An 11818-nucleotide genomic window follows, 5' to 3' on the forward strand; every position below is an offset into this window, starting at 1 on the left:
GTTTGGGGGGTTTTCTGTTTAAGTTCCCCAACTGATTCTAATATACCGTCAGGGTTGAGAGCCCCAACGTAAGCCAATAATGAAGTGTGTTTTCCCAGCCGATGACTGATTCAGGATGAACATGGGATCCAGTTGTGGGCGAGAGGGTCTGAGAGGAAGTCTACTGGGGGATTCTGGGAATAGTTTCTTCCCTGATAAAAATAGAAGCACACGAAGGAATGACTTCTCTTCTTAGAGGTTGGTGTGTCTGGATGTGACATTTGGAATAGTGCAGCCATCTTGTGACCAGGAGGACAGCCCCCTCCCCCACCCCCTCATCCCCCAAGGCTAAGCAGACCTACCAAGAAGGATATGGCAGAAGGATGGGAACAACTTGGCTTTTCAAAGACATTAGACTACTCTAGATACCCTGTTGTTGGAGTCTGTGTTATATGTGATAGCAAATTGTCCTTAAAACAATTTTTTTGAAGAGTATTTGTACTTATTGACATTTGAAAGCTTGGAGGGAATCAACCATTTTCCCCACAACAGTCTCCAATCACTTCCCCTCCCCTCAGCTGGTGCCCATCTCTCTCCTCTTGGCTCTCTGTCCACTCCTTGTTCCAGTGTCTTCCAACCGGGTCTGGCTTGTTCCCCTACCTGAGACTCCTGCTTGTAATTTCCAGCAATTTGTCCCTCCCTCATCACCCCTCCCTAGCCCTGCAAGCAGGTGCCAGCTGAGCCTCCTGATTCTAAACACCCATGCCCACTGGCCGCTCACTTAGGCTGCTGCCCCCAAACTCTGTATCCTGTGGGGTGCCTGAGTGGCTCGGTCGGTTAAGCGTCTGACTTCAGCTCAGGTCATGATCTTGCGGTTCGTGAGTTCGAGCCCCACGCCGGGCTCTGTGCTGACAGCTCGGAGCCTAGAGCCTGCTTGGGATTCTCTGTCTCCCTCTCTCTCTCTGCTCCTGCCCTTCTCTCTCTCTCTCTCTCTCTCTCTCTCTCTCTCTCTCTCAAAAATAAACATTAAAAAAAAAGAAAGAAAGAAAGCTGCCAGCAGGAAGCAGAAATGGATGCTGAGAGCCAGCTGACCTTGGGCAGCACTGTGAACTTGGGGCAGATGACTGAGCCCCTGCAGCCTGTTTCTTGGGGTATCAACACTTAACTCGTAGGATTAGTGTGAGGGTAGGATGAGTGATTGCAGGGAAAGCACCGGGCCGGCTGCCTTGTGAGGGGCTGATTAATTTTAGTTATTACTTTTGCTACTTTCTCCTGGGGTTCCCCGAGCCTGGGCCAGTCCCTTTATTCACGAATAGGCACTGGAGGTCACTGGAGTTTGCAGGGAGGAGAGACGGAATGGCCCTGAGAGGGTGGCCCAGCAGTAGCCTTGGACGACCAAGGCCCTCGTTCACCACTAGCCTCTCCCAATGCCCTGCCCTCCCGGCCAGCAGGAGCCTGGCCGCACGCCAGGCCAGCAACTGTTGTCTCTCAGGCCAGGGTGTGATATAACCCGCATCTTTGACTTTGTTTATACAAAATCTTGAAAACACCGGTTGGGTGTGGCTTTCACTGCTTAATTCCTTAGAGGCGATATGGGTTGTTTGGGCAGGCGAAGCAGCCACGTGTGCAGCAGCTGGCCAGGCTCAGGGCCAGGAGGACAGGCGGACGCTGGCAGTCTCTCGCCGGCCACTCCCTTCTGCGAGATCCAGAATGCGGAGTGCCTGGGGGCATGCACATCTTCCAACCATGCTCACTATCGGACAGGACCCTCTGCCCCTGGTTCCTGCCTGGCCCTCAAGTTCTCTACCCCTCTGCCAGAGGCCAAACGATCTGGGAGCTTGCTCTAGGCCTCTGTCCATTCTTCCGACTGGCTTCAGCCTCTTAGCAAAGCAGAAGGAGAGAGAGACAGACAGAGCATGAGTGGGCGAGGGGCAGAGAGAGAGGGAGACAGAATCGGAGCTGTCAGCACAGTGCCCGACGCAAGGCTCGAACTCACGAGCCGCGAGATCATGACCTGAGCCGAAGCTTAACCGACTGAGCCACCCAGGCGCCCCTGACCCAGGCTTTTAAATAGCAAGATGGGGAGAAAGATCACACCCCTGTTCCCTCATATGACAATGGTGCCCCACAGGTGCCAAGCTTCCGGAACAACTGCCTCATCCATGCTGGGAATGCTGCCCAGGCCTGGTCCCAGGGTGCTACGTTCACAGAACATCTTCCCTTTGAGTCAGGGCCAGACATGAGCTCACAAGTCCTCATGTGATCTTCTGGTAAATAAATGTTCGTGCTGGTGGCTCTTTCGTTTGAAAGACAACAGCTCTCTGTTCCCCTGAAGCTTGTCTGCCTGGTAGGAGTTTACAGGGCCGGGGACTGGAAGAAACTAGAATAACAACTTCTCTGTGTCGGGAGGGCGAAGGGGTGAGACCACAGAAGGTCCAGCACCCACTCCAGCTGTGCCCTGGCTGGAGGAACATTCCAACACTGAGTTCTTTTTCAGAGAACCGGCCAAACAGCTGCTAAACAGAAAAAAGTTTTCTCCCCTTTTCTGCTCCAAAGCTGTGCCCAGTGTGACAAGGTTTGGAAGGTGACCGCAGGACAGACAAACCATGACTCCTGTATCCCAGGCCCAGGGCAGACATCACGAGTTAATCGGAGCACTGTTTTCTGCTGAACCGTCTGTGGTTCTCCATACAGCCGGGAGCAGGCCGGAGAAAAGCTGTCACCCCAGATGAAGTAGAAAGACATAGACTTCAGTATAAAACAGATCCAGCCTCCCATTCCGGCCCTGCCACTTTATTTGAGCAAGCACTTGGCTTTCGTGTTCTTATCTGTAAATCAGAAATAAGCCTATCTACCTGGCAAGGTCGGTAGAAGATCAAATTCGATAACGGGTCCAGTGCTGCTCGCCCGTGTGCGCTTGTTGGAGGGACGCCTGTTTCTACACGCACCCTGACATCGACACCTACACTCCTACACTCCACGCAAACATAGTCTGCATGAAATCTGTAGGGATGAAAGGCCACAAGCACAGCTCACGTTTTCTCTCGGATCTTCCTCTCCTCCTCCTGCTTCTCCTTCTCCAAAAAGGGTGTAACGTCCATCACAACATTTGTTATGCAGATTATGCAACCTACTTAAGAAATCCGAGAAGGGCTCTGGGCTGTCAGCACAGAACCCAAGGCAGGGCTTGAACTCACGAATTGTGAGATCATGACCTGAGAGCCGAAATCAGACGCTTAACCGACTGAGCCATCCAGGCGCCCCACTAGAGTCTATGTTTTGTTTTTTTTTTTTTTACCATATTACGAGTCAAGGACCAGATTTTAAGAAAGAAACAAAAAAGGGGCGCCTGGGTGGCGCAGTCGGTTAAGCGTCCGACTTCAGCCAGGTCACGATCTCGCAGTCCGTGAGTTCGAGCCCCGCGTCAGAGCCTGGAGCCTGTTTCCGATTCTGTGTCTCCCTCTCTCTCTGCCCCTCCCCCGTTCATGCTCTGTCTCTCTCTGTCCCAAAAATAAATAAACGTTGAAAAAAAAAATTTTTTTTTAAAAAAGAAAGAAACAAAAAAGTCTCTAATATCTATTAAATGTCTACTATGTTCCAGGCACTTCTGTGTACGTTAGCTCGTTGACTTCTTGTAGCAACACCTTCTGTGAGGTTTAGATTTTTTTCATTTTTAATTTGTGGCAAAAAAAACACACACAACATAAAATTAGTCATCTTCAAGATTTTAAAGTGTTTCGTTCGGTAGGGTTACATGTTACGTATTTTTGTGCAACCGATCTCCAGAACCTTTTTTTTAGCTTTGCCGAACTGAAACTCTATCCCCACTAAACGACTCCCCATCCTCCCCTGCCCCCAGCCCCCACCATTTTACTTTGTGTGACTTTGACTCTGCTAGGTAGCTCGTAGAGGTGTATCATTTTTTTTTTAATTTTTTTAATGCTTATTTTTTTTATTTTTGAGAGAGAGATAGAGTGTGTGCGGGGGAGGGACAGAGAGAGAGAGAGAGAGAGAGAGAGAGAGGGAGACACAGAATCTGAAGCAGGCTCCAGGCTCTGAGCCGTCGGCACAGACCCTGACATGGGGCTTGAACCCACAAACCGTGAGATCACAACCTGAGCTGAAGTCAGACGCTCAACCGACTGAGCCACCCAGGCGCCCCAAGGTATCTCGTTTATGTTTTTGAGACCGACTTACTTCACCTAACACGGTGTGTGTTCAACGTTTGTAACGTTCACGTGTGTCGTGTGGCCCGTGTCAGAACTTCCTTCCTTTTTAAGGATGAATGACTGCCCATTGTAGGTATAGACGGCGTTTTGTTTGATCCTTTACCCCTCAGCGGACACGTGGGTTGTCTCCTCTTCGGGCCATGATGAGTAACGCTGCTGTAAACAAGGACCGTACAAGCATGTTTGAGTCCCTGCTTTCAGTTCGTTCGGGTCTACACCCAGAAGTGGAATGGCTGGACCGTGGGGTCATTCCGTTTATGTCACGCCTTGTCAGGAAGAACAAACCTGACGAGAATCAGTGCCTTGCCCACATTCTGCGGACGTGGCAGAATCAGGATTTAACCCGCCTAATGTAACTGAGCTGCCCTTACAGACTTCCCTGTCTCCGGTTGAAAGACAAAATGAGGCCCGATTAAAAACTGGGAAGAGTGTAGTTGAGTCGAAATCTACTCGAATCAGGCAGGGCCAGACCGGAAATGCTTAGGAACACTCCAGACGGGAGCCCCGGGGAGAGCCCCGTCCTTAGGTTTTGATTTCTTAACTTGGAAGCATTTATAGGCTTGGGGTTTGGTTTGCTTAAATGGGCTACGAAGACATTAGACTTCAGTCTAATATTGTGCTCATTTCGTTGAAGTGACGCTGCCCTGAGCAAACGGTGGGGTTCAACGAACTACCTCATGAAAGGGGGACAGGAGTGAGGGGAAAGTAGGGATGTACTCTTCCCTCCCAGGCTGGCATGCGACCTGACGGGTCAGGAAAGGTCTTGCTAGGTGGTTGGGGAGCCTCCTTGGCCCTTCATGGGCAAGACCCATGTCTCTGCCTCTCATTGGGTCTGCTCCTCTCTTTGCTCCTTCCAAATCGGCTGCCTCTGCCACCTAGGGCTCCAGTGACCCTCTTAGCTTGGGATTTCACACAGCGGTGCCCAGGCCTAGCAGGTGCCAGCTTCTCCAAACTTACAGGTCTCTGGCCACCTTCTTCACCAGGAACCTTCTGTCAGGCCCAAGTGCAAAGTCCCAGGAGAGTGAATCTGAGTGGCCCAGCCTGGAGGTGATCACGTGGCACACAGGACCACCCCCTTCCGGGCACTGTGAGGGGGTAGGGGCCTGGTGTCCCGCTGTCTGCACGGGGTGTCCCCTGGGTGGCCTCTCTCTGGGCGAGGTCCACGAGCTGCCCCTGCCCACCAGCGTGACCGGGCAGTGTCCCCCGGGCTCAGTAATCCGGGCCATCTGCACACAGGCTGGGCTGAATTACGGCTTGTTTTTAAATAAAGGCAAGTTGATTCCCGCCATTCAGCCCCCTGGAGCCAAGGCCCAGCTTCCTGTTTGCGCTCCCGGCTGGGTCACGCTCTAGCGCCCGAGGCAGGTGCACTGGCTCGGCCTTGCTTTGACCTCAGAGAGCCCCTTGCGTGAGGCCAGTCCCAGTCACTCCCTGCTTGTGGACAACAGTGGTCCCTAGTCCCCCGGCAGCCCTTGGGAGGGATCTCCGCAGCCCTGTGCCCAAGCCTTCAGGCCCTGCTCCCTGGATGGCTCCTGCTGGTGGCCAGACAGGCCCCGTCCGGCAAGGCCGAGGAAGTCCCTGGGCTCCTACAGCACAAACAGCCGCTTCCTGACCATGAGGTTCCCCCTAGGATAAGCCTTTCTGGGAGCTGAGATCTCTGAGCCCACCAAATCCTCCAACGGGGGGATCCCTCCCTCCCTCGCTCTCTCCTGTTCCAGGGATTCGGCACATTTCAAAGGTGTGGGTGCTTCTGTGATTCCTGAAGTTCGACGTTGAGGAGGGCTCTGGGGCTCTCCTGGGGGAGAGGGAAGTGGTGGGGAGTGAGGGGGAGGCCCAGGGGCTCCAGCGCCCGGCCCCTCACCCACAAGCAGCCCCCCAGCTGTCCCTTCTGATGCCTCAGGGTACGGAAGGTCTGACGCCACTTCCCAGACGCGGGGGCGTGGGCCTTTCGACCTCCTACCCCTTTTCTTCCCATACCAGGAAGAGGCCTTGACTTCACCCAGGGCAGGTGTTAGAACAGTTCCTGACATGTAGAAGAACTCAAGGGGAAAAAAAACGTGCTTGTCAATGAACGTGCCTCTGGGACGTTCTGTGTCTCTGTGCCTTTGCACAGAACAGCTCCCGGGGCTTGTCTCCCCGAGATGGGAATTTTAAAAAGCACAACTCCTGAGGGTTAGATTCGGAAATTGTGGAAATTTCTAAACAAGGAGGACCCAGGTGAGTGAAGGGCAAAGGAGAAATCTTGATTCACACCAGCACCGCCACCAAGGGCCTGGAATATTGAGGAAGGAAAGGGTGGTCCTGGCCTGGGAGACGTGAATAGCCCTCTCTCCACCTCCCTCTCTCTTCCCTGCCCTCTGGAAGCCTTGTGACAGCCCTGGACTGGTCTCACCCCTCCACTCTCTCCCTCCGAGGAGTTGCTCATCCTGACAGGCAGAGGACTCTGGTATCCTGGCTCGGGATCCTACGGTGGCACCAGGAATGTCCAGATGTCTGGGGCTGATGTTCTGGAGGGTCTCCCGCCAGCGAAGCACCTCCCTGCGCCCACAAATGGGGCCGCTCGCCACCCCTCCTTCCCTCTGCCCCCTCCGAGTGCCCGCTTCTGCTCCTTCTGGTCCTGGGCTCCTGGTGAGCTGGCCTGGCCTGGCCCTACCTGCTGTCTCTCCGTCCTTCAGGACCTCCAAGTGCACCTGCTGGGCCTGGTGGCACCAGGCGGACCTGGGGTTTGAATCGGGTTCAGCCCGGCCCCAGTGTGGACGTTGCCTGGTTCACACAATCTGTCAGAGCCTCTGGCCCCGCGCCAGGCATGGGGTCAACCCCCCTGGGGTTGTCAGTCCATTAAGCAGCCGACTCTTGATTTCGGCTCAGGTCGTGATCTGGTTTGTGCATCTGTGGATCATGGTTTGTGGGTTCGAGTCTTGTGTTGGGCTCTGTGCTGAGAGCCTGGAGTCTGCTTCAGATTCTGTGTCTCCCTCTCTCTCTGCCCCTCCCCCACCCTCACTCTGTCTCTCTCTGGCTCTCAAAACTAAATAAACATCGAACAAAACTAATAAAGAATAAACAGCTTTATTGAGCTATAGCTCACCCCTTTCGCGTATACAATTCAATACCTTTGAGTGTATTCACGGTATATTCACAACTGGAGAACGCTGTCATCACCCCCTAAAGAAGCCCTGGACCCCTTAGCTGTCACTTCCCCTTCCCCCCTCCCCTCCCCCAGCCCCTGGAAATTGCTTCCTCTTCTGGATATTTCATCTAAGTGGAACGGCATACTATTTGGTCTTTTGTGACTGACTTCTTTCACTTTGCGTGTTTTCAAGGCTCATCCACAATGTAACAGGTGTCTGTACTCCATGCGTTTTTATGGCGGAATAAAATTCCAGTGTTGGCTGGACCTCTCTTTGTTCCTCCCTTTATCGGCCGATGCACGCCCGAGTGTCTCCACTTTTCGGTGGCTGTGAAGGGTGCCACCACTGCGTTCTTAAACTAAAGGTGCGTGGAGGGGGGAGGGCATTTTCCTTAGAAATTTCAGCAAATATTACCTTTTTAAAAATTTTATTTTGGGGCGCCTGGGTGGCGCAGTCAGTTAAGCGTCCGACTTCAGCCAGGTCACGATCTCGCGGTCCGGGAGTTCGAGCCCCGCGTCGGGCTCTGGGCTGATGGCTCAGAGCCTGGAGCCTGCTTCCGATTCTGTGTCTCCCTCTCTCTCTGCCCCTCCCCCGTTCATGCTCTGTCTCTCTCTGTCCCAAAAATAAATAAACGTTGAAAAAAAAAAATTAAAAAAAAAATTTTATTTATTTTATTTCTTATTTTATTTCTTATTTTTTGAGAGAGAGAGAGAGTGCCCAAGCGGGGGCGGGGGAGGGGCAGAGGGGGAGGGAGAGAATCCCAAGCAGGTTCCACACTCACAGAGCCCAACACGGGGCTTGATCCCACGAGCACAAGATCATGACCTAAGCCAAAATCCAGAATGGGATGCTTAACCGACTGAGCCACCCAGGTACCCCTTGTCTACTGTTTTTCATAGACTCAAAAAAAATTTTTTTTTGATGTTTTATTTTATTTATTTTTAGTTTAATGTATTTTATTTCATTTTTTTCAAAAAATTTTTTAAACATTTATTTACTTTTGGGACAGAGAGAGACAGAGCATGAACGGGGGAGGGGCAGACAGAGAGGGAGACACAGAATCGGAAGCAGGCTCCAGGCTCTGAGCCGTCAGCCCAGAGCCCCACGCGGGGCTCGAACTCACAGACCGCGAGATCGTGACCTGGCTGAAGTCGGACGCTTCACCGACTGCGCCACCCAGGCGCCCCTGGCTTAATGTATTTTAATAGCAAACTTACAGGAACAGCACAGAAGACAGACAACATTAAAAACATGGACTTACATGTAGGACAACTCAGAAAGGTATAGTGAATGGATGGCATCTGCCGTATGATAAAAATGCTACAAACACCATTTAGGTGCCGTCAATAAGAAATTTACTTGTTTAAAAAAAAAAAATCCAGGGGCGCCTGGGTGGCGCAGTCGGTTAAGCGTCCGACTTCAGCCAGGTCACGATCTCGCGGTCCGTGAGTTCGAGCCCCGCGTCGGGCTCTGGGCTGATGGCTCAGAGCCTGGAGCCTGTTTCTGATTCTGTGTCTCCCTCTCTCTCTGCCCCTCCCCCGTTCATGCTCTGTCTCTCTCTGTCCCAAAAATAAATAAACGTTGAAAAAAAAAATTAAAAAAAAAAAAAAAATCCAAATGCTGGCATTGTCCAGAAAAATGTAACAGGTTTATTTACAATTGTTAAAAAGTTGAACTGCTGAAACGTGTTCACTGAAGCATTCCGACTTGCATTCATGCTTTATGTCCCCGCATTTGTATTAAAAATTCACAGACAAATGAAAATGGAAAAACTGCCAATACCTGATTTCTGTCCCCGATTTTTCCATTTGCAATCACATACTTCGGTACCTTCTGACCCCATGGGGGGGAAAAAAATATCTAACGTTCAGAACTACCAACAACGGGAAGAAGAGAAAAAAAAAATTTTTTGTTTTTCAAAGAATGAAATGTTTTCCATCGGAGTGGATTCTTAAGCACGTTCTCCACGTATGCTGCGCGCTGGCTGGATGTCTTTTGGCATAACTGTCACACGTTTGGCACGGATGGGCACACAGGCTGGTGTCTTCCAAGAGGCCCACCGGGTAGGCCTCTCTTGCCTCCTGCAAAGCACTGATAGCCGCACTCTGGAAGCGCAGGTCTGTTTTGAAGTCCTGAGCAATTTCTCGCACCAGACGCTGGAAAGGAAGTTTGCGGATCGGAAGTTTGTCTAATTTCGCGGAGTGCCGCGGTACCGGGCCCGTAACGATGAGGTTTCTTCACCCCTCCGGTAGAGGGCGCACTCTTGCGAGCGGCTTTTGCAGCCAGTTGCTTCCTCGGTGCTTTACCCCCCGGGTACATTTGCGGGCAGTCTGCTTTGCACGAGCCGTGGCGCTGAGACCTCCTCACTTAGCCCCCTTCTCCTTCGGCTGGAGCTCGGCGAGCTAGAGGCGGCGCTGGCGTTTTTTTTGTTTTTGTTTTTTTTTTTTTTTTTTTTTTTTTTTTTTTGAGAGAGACAGAATGGGAGCAGGGAAGGGGCAGAGAGAGAGGGGGAGACACAGAATCCAAAGCAGGCTCCAGGCTCCGAGCTGTCAGCACAGAGCCCAGCTCGGGGCTCGAACCCACGAACCATGAGATCCTGACCTGAGCCGAAGTCGGTCGCTCAACCGACTGAGCCACCCAGGCGGCCATAATAGACTTTACTTTTTACAACATTTTTATGTGTATATAAAAATTATACAGAACATGTAGAGTTTTATTTCCACTCTCCGTCTCCCCCAGTTTTCCCTATTATTGATTCCTTGCAGGAGGACAATACATTTATTATAACTGAGGAACCAGTGTTAATACATACTATTAATCAAAGTCTGTAGCTTACATTAGGGTTCACTCCCGAAGTTGTGTGTTCTGGGGGGTTGGACAAATATACAAGAACACCATTCTAGTATCATACAGAATAGTTTCACTGCCCTAGAAGTCCTCCTTCCCTGCCGTTCATTCCTCCCTCTCCCCTAAACCCTGGCAACCACAGATCCTTCTACTGTCGCCATAGTTTTGCCTTTTCCGGAATGTCCTATAGTTGGAATCTTACAGTAGACAGCTTTTCCAGATTGGCTTCTTTCACCTAGCAACCTGCATTTAAGGTTGCTCGGTGTCCTTTCATGGCTCGAGAGCTCATTTCTTTCTAGTGCCGAATAATGTTCGTTTTTATTCCTGCAAACGTTTTCCCAGTTGGAAATGCCCCCACCATCTTTGGCTCCTGGAGCCTTGCCCTTGGCAGGGCCTAGGTGGGGGCCTCGCTGTGCCTGCTGGGGCTTTGACAGCTGGCTCTGTCCCTCTCCCTTACCTGTCAGGACTGGGCTCTAGGCGTTTCTGTGGGGAAGATGCCCTGTGAAGCTTTGTGGGAGGAGGGAGGGGGGAAAGAAGGAAGGGGTGAGGCCTGGAGGGAAAAGGTGCTGGGTGGAGGCAGAGAGAGAAGGAGGCAGCTGCCTTGGGGGTGCCGGGGTGACCTCAGGCATTTTGGTCAGGCAGATGTTGGTCACCGCTCAGCTGGAGGCCTGGGGACAGGCAGGAGGCCGACCTTATCCTTCCCAGCTGTCCTTTGTTCTGAAGATGTGTGGAGCTGAGGGACCGGAAGGCCAGAGTCCCCACTCTTCCCAGTGGGTAACTGGGAGTCCTCCAGTCACAGGGCAGTGAGAAGGGGTCAGAGAGAGAAACTCTGGTTCCCCGGCCTGGGGGGTGCGGGGCTCCCGGCAGCCAAAGGGCAAATAACAGGTTCAGGCCTGGTAAAGTGTAACCAAGTGAAGAAAGGTTAACAGAGGCCCCAACATCCATGGTATCTGGCAGGACTCCCCGCCCCCGGCCAGTTACCCGACGGCAGATCCAGGGACCGGGCCCACCCCCAACAGGACTCGTGCTGGCATTTGCTGCTGCTGGCCTGTGGCAGGTGCGGGGGCCTGAGGCCCCCCCACCCTGAGTTTTCTGGGCCATGTGAGTTGTCCGGGCCAGTGGCTTCTAGTGCAGTTTCAGACGTGTCTCCTTACCCCATGGCTGTGAGTTGAGCCCTCCTTGTGAGCCCTCCAGGTGCCTTGCGAACAGTGGAAACCAACTTCAGTCTCCCCCTCCTTGGTTGAAAGCCTCCTTAACCTCGGGGTGTGTTGAGGGGGTCTTGCAATGTCTCCCCCTTCCCCTTCTTCCGTTTCCCGCCTCCTACTGTTCCCAGGACTTTGTGAGCTTAGGTCCTTCCTCCCTGTGGGGGGTCCTGGGCAGGCCTGAGCCCCCCTCCCCACTGTGTGCAGGAGACTTTAATCTGCTCCACACTTGTGGGGTGGGGGGGTGGTCGGGGGGAATGGGCTGGACAGGGGAGAGGAGACAGGAAGAGCAGAGACGGGAGGGGGGAGGAGAGCGAGTGTGCCTTTGGAGAGTCACAGAGGCGACAGGTGGTCTGCCATTCTTCCCATCGGGGAGCAGAAGCCGTTAGGTCTGGGCAAGCCCTGTGATTAGCTCTGGCCAACAGGCAGAAGTGAC

The 11818-nt window shown here is 52.6% G+C and overlaps 1 long non-coding RNA gene across 1 annotated transcript in view; it reads right to left on the reverse strand.

Annotated features, from left to right (window-relative positions):
• Positions 1-11818, reverse strand: part of LOC123603086 — a 43351-nt gene that overhangs the window by 7532 nt on the left and 24001 nt on the right. Inside the window, exons 4-5 of the long non-coding RNA XR_006714734.1 lie at positions 9651-9735; positions 1807-1816 (exon numbers count right to left, since the gene is read on the reverse strand). This is a non-coding gene — a long non-coding RNA (uncharacterized LOC123603086). The remainder of the gene's footprint in view (positions 1-1806; positions 1817-9650; positions 9736-11818) is intronic.

The sequence above is a fragment of the Leopardus geoffroyi genome, chromosome E1, assembly GCF_018350155.1.
Source record: "Leopardus geoffroyi isolate Oge1 chromosome E1, O.geoffroyi_Oge1_pat1.0, whole genome shotgun sequence".
NCBI lineage: Eukaryota > Metazoa > Chordata > Mammalia > Carnivora > Felidae > Leopardus > Leopardus geoffroyi.